Here is an 8,728-nt window from a genome sequence, read left to right on the forward strand (position 1 = left end):
AATATATATAAACAAAACAGAAATAAAGAATGTCAACACATTATCATAACGTTCAACTTCGGGACAGGGCATCAGCGATTACATTGGATGTGCCCTTGATATGTTCGATGGTAACTGGGTATTCTTGCAGAAGAAGACTCCATCTGAAAACACTCTGGTTGGAGGCTTTCATTAGGATGGTCCAGTCCGTCTTCGTCTTCTGGGAACAGCACAGCTCCAGCACCCACGTCACTGGCTCTCGCAGCTAGCTTGAAAGGCATTCGGTAGTCTGGTGCTACCATCACGGGAGACGAGTAGCGCATCTGCTTGATACGGTTGAATGACTTCTCGCATTCACCTGACCAATGGAACTTCGTTTCCTTCCTTTTCAGCGTCGCACGTTTTCCCGGTTTTCTCCGATAGGCATGCTGTCGACGCGGTGTAGCGTTGGGTTCCAAGCGCACATCTTGGCTTAAGGTATTGGTAACCGTTGGAAGGTCCCGACAAATGGAAACATTGTCTTGTATCAATGTAGTCAGCTTTGCTCGCTGGGGGTTCAAGTCTGCTAGAATCTGGCCGTTGGCCAACTTGATCTCCGCAGTCTTGACGTCATCACAGGAAATTGAGTGTCTCTCAATTTGGACCGGTCTCTCTGGAACTATCGGCAGTCTGTCAAAATAACCTTTTAGCAAATTGATGTGACAATACCTACGTTTCCTAACCCTATCAGGAGTGTTTACCACATAACCTGTCTCATTAACCCGTTTGTGCACAACATAGGGCCCGAAATACCTGTTCTGTAATGAACCCCGTTTAATGGGAAGGTACAGCAGCACCTTTTCCCCTGGTTTAAATTCCCGACTCTTAGTCTTCCTATCAAACTCTGATTTTATTTTGCTCTGAGCATGGCTCAGTTGCTTCCTAGCCTTCCTATCAAACTCTGATTTTATTTTGTTCTGAGCATGGCTCAGTTGCGCCCTAGCTAGTTCGGTCGCCGGCAACCTTCGATTTCTAACTCTCTTATTTATTAATACTCCCTTGTCCACAGTTAACAAGGTAGTGCGAGCTGCCAACAAATTTGGATCAGCCCCCTGCTCTAGAATGAACTCTTGTCTATTACAAGGTAAATCCCCTCTATCAAAGACAACTGGTTCAATTCCCCTCTGCGGGAGATCAACAGGTTCCACCACATTTAATTCATCAGTTGACTTGTCTACAATTTTACTGATAACCTCATCCACTCCAATTTCATGGCTCACACACGTATCAGACAAATCACAAATATCCTCTGCGTCTTGTGCTAACCTACTGGTCATATCCCTAGTCATTACACACGCAGGATATCTAATCTCCTCAACCTCACTCTTTTCTACTGGTAAAGGGCTGTCTTTAATTAACAACTGGTCACATTTCGGCTGACAACACTGATTAGTCAAATCATTTCCCAACAAAACTCCTATGTTTTCAACAGGCAAGTCCTTCACAACACCCATAACGACTGGTCCCGTCACAAACTTCGAACACAAGAAAAACTTATGTAATCTGACAACCATATTTTCTCCAGTAACCGAGGTTAAAACCAAACTACGTCCTATGAATTTTCAATACCAGCTAAACACTCTTGCGTTATCAGACTCTGACTACACCCGGTATCTCTATAGATTGATATTGCCTTAGGACACAACTCTTGTTTCACATCACAAACCATACCAGTGGACACATACGGGTTTACTTTCTCTGCCATGGGACTAACCATTAACTCTCTCGCTAACGGAGCTGACCTCACTAAACCGACCACTTGCGCATTATCGCGTTTCCTTTTAAAACAGTCCCCGATAAGATGGTTATCCTTTTTACAGTAACTGCAATGTGGACGAAAAGTTCGTGCATTGGCTGATAATGCAGGTCTATCCTTACTTTGCCCACCAGGTGCATTCCTTGCCTGACTAGCTGACCAACTAGATGACTCTCCCCGATAGTTACTTTCCCGGGGAAAACCTGGCTGAAATTTCTTCTTATCACCCTGTTGTAAAGAGCTACCCGGTACTGCCTGAGCTTTGTGTATTAACACGTAATCATCTGCCACTATGCCTGCCTCCTCTATCTTTTTGACATCACGATCCTCTAAATGAATACGTAAGCTAACTGGTAATCCATTTTTAATGTCCTGTAAGATCAACAACTCCCGTAACTCGGTATATGACTCTACCTGTTGAGACACCACCCATTTATCAAACATCCCTGCCTTCTTAGCCACAAACTCACTATAAGACTGACCCTGCATTTTTCTCAACTCGCTATACCGTAAACGATAATCCTCAGGACGTAATTCATACGCCCTCAACACTGCCGTCTTAACTAGGTCGTACTGACTTGCTCGCTCATCACTCATTGAATTATAAGCTATACTAGCCTTCCCCTTAAACTTAGACACGGCTAACAATGTCCACTTAGACTGCGGCCAATTTAGCTGCTTAGCGGCCCGTTCAAAAAGTTGAAAGAACATATCTACCTCCTCGTCATCAAATACCGGCACTGATCTATAAGCCTCCGACATGTTAAACCCATTTCCTGCCTCACGTCTAACTTCTTCAGTATTCAACTTTAACTCATGTTCCACTTTTAGTTTTTCTAATTGGAATTCTCTATTCCTTTCTTCTTTCTCTCTATCCCTATCTTCTTTTTCTCTCTCTCTCTATCCCTCTCTTCTCTTTCTCTCTCTCTCTCCCTTTATCTTCTCTATCCCTATCTCTATCTTCTCTATCTCTATCTTCTTTCTCTCTATCTCTATGTCTATCTTCTCTATCTCTCTCTTCTCTTTCTCTCTCTCTATCCCTATCTTCTTTTTCTCTATCTCTATCTTCTCTTTCTCTCTCCCTCTCTCTATCCCTCTCTCTTCTCTCTCTCTCTCTCTCTCTCTCTCTCTCTCTCTCTCTCTCTCTCTCTCTCTCTCTCTCTCTATCTAATGCACGTTCTTCTCTTTCGTACTCAAGCTTTTTAAAAGCTAACTGTTGTTCCATACTCAAGTCACTTATCTCTATCTCTGGGACAATCTCACTGTCTTCCATAACAGGCCTATCACCAAAAACTTCCTGGATAATAATTGTCTTTATATCACCTAAGGTTTTAGCTGATGTTAAATCAATTTCTCGCTCACCCGCGATTTCAACTAACTCGGCCTTACGTGCTCGCTTAATCTCCACTACACTGAGCGTAGGCCTATCCAGCAAATTCTTGTCCATGTTTAGATATGACGCACTTATTATTAATTAGTTTTCTAGTGAACAACGTGCTACTTCTGGTTAATTTGTAAAATTAATTTATAAAGCCCCCATTTACAAACAATACTTTTTTAAATATGCATGTCCCGTTTCAGATCCCGGACGAGCCCCCAATTTTCTACTCCTGTCATGGGGATTCTATAATTCCCGTAACCGAATAAAACACGATTATCAAAATGTCTCTCCTACTTGTATATCTATTAGATCTCTCTGTAACAGGCTGTTAAACCCTAGTATGGCTCGTCTCTAGGTATGATCAGAGATACGATCTTATATAAGTATATATTATTATAGCACGTTAGTTCTCTAGAAAACACAACAAAAATACAATACACTTTGGAATCTGTATTATCCTACGCTGACAAATGTACAGCCGTAGTAGTAAATTAATAACAGCAATAATAACAACCCAGAACTGATCACTTAATTAGTTAATCTCTAGGTGTCTAGTTACACAATATGCGAATCACTTCACCGTTACACCACACCCACACGTGTGATAATTGAGAAACGCTTCCAGGAGAAGTTAATTAATAAAGGAAATACAACACCATTCCTAACTGGTTAATTTATAATTAACCCTTACTACTCGTTCAGTAACGTGTGATAATTTAGAAACGCTTCTTGGGGAACTTAATTAATAAAGGAATTACAGCTCTATTCCTAACAGGTTAATTTTTAATTAACCCTTAACTACTCTTCCAGTAATCCGTAACACAAAATGAATACTGGTACCTATCACAATAAAGACAATAACCTACAGTTTACCTAGGGTCGTCTAGGATGACTGGCTAAGCTTTATATTACCAAATACTCGTATAATGTTAGAACAAAAAGTCTACGATTTACTTCGTCAGATGACCGAAGACACTGTCTAAAGAATATTGGTATAATACAGTATTAAAATATTTAAAGTCACATCAATCACATCAAGGTTATACACAGAGCAGAAATGATATTTACCAAAGTCCAAACGGACTAACGTTCCTTCGGAGCCTTCCTATTCGTTCTCTCGATATCTCTAAAACACTAGCTATTTATTATAAATCAGGATTTTGCCTGGGAGTACAAGGCGGTACCTCACGTATCATCTCATAGTCTGACTCTACTAGAGTCGGTATTATTTCTCTCTGATCGTCAGACTTACTGACGCCATCGTCGCCAAAATCACGGTTGTAAAACCGCACTCGCAGAGGTATTACGTAACTACTCGCCACATGGCCTCCGCAGCTGGACTAAGTGCATATTGGAATGTCCGATCGTGCGAAGTATTACGTAACAAGTTGCCCATCTGGGCTACGGGCAATAAACTGCACACGGCCCTCTAACACAATTAAAATCGCCACAGGCGAAACAAATTTAAGAGCATGTACCGTGACAGGCGGTCAATCTTCCAGTGCTGCTAGGACAGGCTCGGACATGCAGAGACTAAACGCGAACAACCGTGGCGTTCTGCAGAATGGCCGTCATACGAGTCACGAAAAAACAAGTCAACATAGTCAGACGGAGAAAAACGTGGAGGCGAGGAATCTCGCTGAAAAAGAATCCAACCTGGTGGTGCAGACTGTCGAAACGAGAAGCGTTCCAGCGTTCAATCAGTTCCAATGGCCGCATACATCCCAGTAGAAAACTTTATTTCGCTGACAAAAACAACGAAATGAAGGACCCCCAAGTCGAAAACACGAAAGCACGTGCAGTGTGCACAACCGAAACAAACACGTCTTACCGCGTGGAGCTCCAGACTGGGAATGTTTTATAGAGAGGGCGAATTACCTACATTACATAAGATTAACGTGGCTTTAAGGGAGGAATGTGGAATCAACATATCCATATCAACTTTTAAATACCAACATATGTCTACAACCGGAAAAGTGATTTTTGAGGACGCCAATATATCAGACAGGAGACTGTCCTATCTCCATGAAATATCCAGTTTACGAGAAAAGGGGTATTTAATAGTGTATCAAGATTAGACCTAGTTGAATGTCAACCACACAACATCCCACCACTGGAAAGATATCCACCCGGGCACAAGCACCGCCAATCACCTGCCAAAATCAGACGCTGCATTTGGTCTAGGATCGCTCCATCAGTAGGTAGCTCAGCAGGGGCGTGCACAGGAAATTTTGCAGGGGGGGGGGGGGGTCGAGGTGTCTGGCGAAGCCCAGCGCCGCCCGTGGCGGGGGGTCTGGGAGGCCCTCCCCCCGAAAATTTTGAAAAATTTACCCCTTCTACTATTCTGAGGTGTTTTCTGCTGGCTAGCCGAGCTGCTTTCTGACGGGGGGGGGGGGGGGTCGACCCCCAAACCAACCCCCCCGCCCCTCTGCGCACGCGCCTGCTCAGTGGTACGGGTGATGCGCCAGTTCCGGATCACTTCTGGTTCACCTGTAGTTACCGATCAGTCTGTCGGTATATTAAATATTTAGTCATTTCTAATGTAAATTTCATTTAAAAAAAAAAATATTCCAAAAAACAAATAATACATGTTTCTTGAAATTGTACGTAAAAAAACCTGTAACAATATAGTCTTGGTTTTGTTTTGGACGCCGATACATAACCACTGTTAAAAATTTACACGAGCAGACGACATAAAAATAAAAAGACGTTTAGCAAGAGAGATGAAGTTTTTGATGTTTTTCTATTTATATCCTTTGAAATTGTATAGTACCTGTAGGGGAAACATATATTGATTGTGCATAAGTTTTATGAAAGGTGATGCTGCAAACGACTTACCGTAACTCCTCAAAGGGGGACACACTTGATACGCCAGTTGCGGATCACTCACAAAACGGAAATATTTATGTTGCCGCTAGATGGCGCAATGAACGCAGGGGTTATCTCAAGACTCAATAACGTTGAACACAGTGGAATTTCCCCCTCCTACTTAATAATAATAATAATAATAATAATTATTATTATTATTTTCTTCTTAAACCTCTCTGGATTCGTCTATCAACCACTAGTTCATAATAATTCGACCCTACATGTGTTGGACACATATAGGCCTAGTAGCCCTAGACTTCGTTCCATGGCCAGTCGTCCTTTGCAAAATATTCTATTAATAGTTGTAGTTCCATCGATTTTTTTTTCTTTTATTTTTTTTTTCTACAGGTAATGACAATATGTATATGATGTAAAGACACGTAGGCCTATTTTATAAACTGAAACTAAAATTTTAAGTGTTCGTCCATTTTTGTCTCTCACGTTATATTTGTACATTCGTACACGTAGGCTACAGATGCAGTCATTCAACAGTAGGCTAATGCTAATATAAATAAAATGTTGTTTTTTAAAATCCATTTTCCTTTAATTCGGGCAAAAATCAGTCTGCCCTGCCCACTTACAAAAATGGGAGCCCATATGGCGTATGTTAGACCTAGGCCTAATAGATCGCCAGTCTAGATCCCACATCTCTGCTAAAATCGTTGCACACGTGTCTTGTATTTGCCCCATAAGACTATTCAGTATTGTTGCCAACCCCCATCAGTGTGAGAGCCGTCCACCCCATTACTTGCTTGATTTATTGAGAAAAAACCCCTACATTTTACTGCACAAAGAAAAGAATCGGCACAAGTTTGACAACTTCGAGAGTGGCCCGTGTCGCATGTGCCACTGCACGTGCTTTTCGCATACTTGACTGCTCGACTTTGGGAGAGAGGGGGAGGGTCGTCTTATAATCTCTTATACGGCTTCTCATTTCAACAGTCTGTACCACTATATGGTGGATTAATTTTTTCAGTGGGATTTTTGTTATATACAATCGCATTCTGATGCAGGAAAATTATCTGTGTATTCGCAAGGTCAATCTGAGCTAGACCGTTGTTGAAAATAATTCTACATTCAGGAGCAGATCCAGGAAATATTTTACGGGTGGGAGGGACTAACCGGAAAAGGACAAATGGAACAACACATCAAAAGGGCATCCCAATGAAGGAATTAAAAAAAAAAAAAACATTAAAAAATTTCACTTTGGCGGCGCAGACGGTACGGCCATGGCCATAGGCCTACTACTTTTCAAAGAGCCATACGACTTGTGTCTGTGTCTGTCTGTGTGTGTGTGTGTGTGGGGGGGGGGGGGGGATATCTGTTATATTTGTGAAAATGTCCTTAGGCCTACAAGCAGTTTGAAAGGAGAGTCTGGCAACCACGAGCCGTACCACTTTTTTTTTTTTTCTATATACGGTAATAAATGAATTTTATTTATTTATTTATTTATTATTATTATATAATAGAATGCCAGAAATCGAATATAATTCGTACTTGTTGAAAGTACAAAACGAAATAAGGGTCGCAGCCGCACTTTTATTTTTTGACACAAGCCCCGTATATCTGACGTCATGGGACGCCATCGTTGATTTTCAATCGATTTTAGAAATTGCTAATTAGGGGCGTAATCAGGGGGTGGGTTGCAAATGGCCTTGGAGTTGCAAATGGCCATAAAATATGTCATGGCAGGATCCACGAACGTACAGAAAGTGCTAATATGTTGGAAATAGTGCTTTTGAACATTGTTTTGGGTGTTAAATGTTTACCTAAATTTACATTTTATATCAGTTTATTTACAGGCCCGTACGCAGGGGAGTGCGAGGGGTGCGTACGCTCCCCCAATAGTCTGCCGAGGTCCGTCCGTGGATGTGTGAAAAAAAAGTCATTTGACATATTTTGAGGCAAAGAAACATTTCAAATTTACTTCCCAGAATGCAGGATTCTGCATCTCCTGCATTCTAGATTTTAAACAAATTGGGGGGGGGGGGGGGGGGGGAGTATTCCCCCGGACCCCCTAGCAAATCCGGAACTGGCGAATCACATGTAGGGGCCTACAGCGCGATCGATTTCCGTCGGTGGGCTCATTTGGGTCATTTCTCATTCCAGGCAGTGCTCCACAAGTGGTGTAACAAAGGCCGTGATATGTATTATCCTGTCTTTGGGATGGTGCATACAAAAGATCCCTTGCTGCTAATCGAAAAAAAAGACTAGCCCATCGGGTTTCCTTTCTCTATATCCGTGTGGTCCTTAACCATATGTCTGACGCCGTATAGCCAGAAATAAAATGTGTTGGGTGAATCGTTAAATAAAACATTTACTTCCTTCCCGTCAGCTATTTCTTGTTCCAGCCAATACCCCACAACTGTTGTAATAAAGGCTGTGATATGTACTATACTGTTTGAGGGATGGTGCATATAAAAGATTCTTAGCTGCTGCTTACTTGAAAAGTAGCTCGTGGAGTGGCAATAGCGTTTTTTTTCTTTAATTACATGCATCTATGTGGTCCTTAACCACATGACCGATGCCATATAACCGTAATTAAAATGTGTTGATTTGCTAAGACCAACTAATAACAAGGAACAATAACATTCAGTTTTACTAGTTTAATAAAACATGTCAACAACACACACAAAAAACCCACCCCCAAAACCACCTACAACAAAACATGGAGAGAGAGAGAGAGAGAGAGAGGGGGCGGTTAA

Source organism: Gigantopelta aegis, chromosome 15, assembly GCF_016097555.1.
Source record: "Gigantopelta aegis isolate Gae_Host chromosome 15, Gae_host_genome, whole genome shotgun sequence".
In the NCBI taxonomy this organism is placed as follows: domain Eukaryota; kingdom Metazoa; phylum Mollusca; class Gastropoda; order Neomphalida; family Peltospiridae; genus Gigantopelta; species Gigantopelta aegis.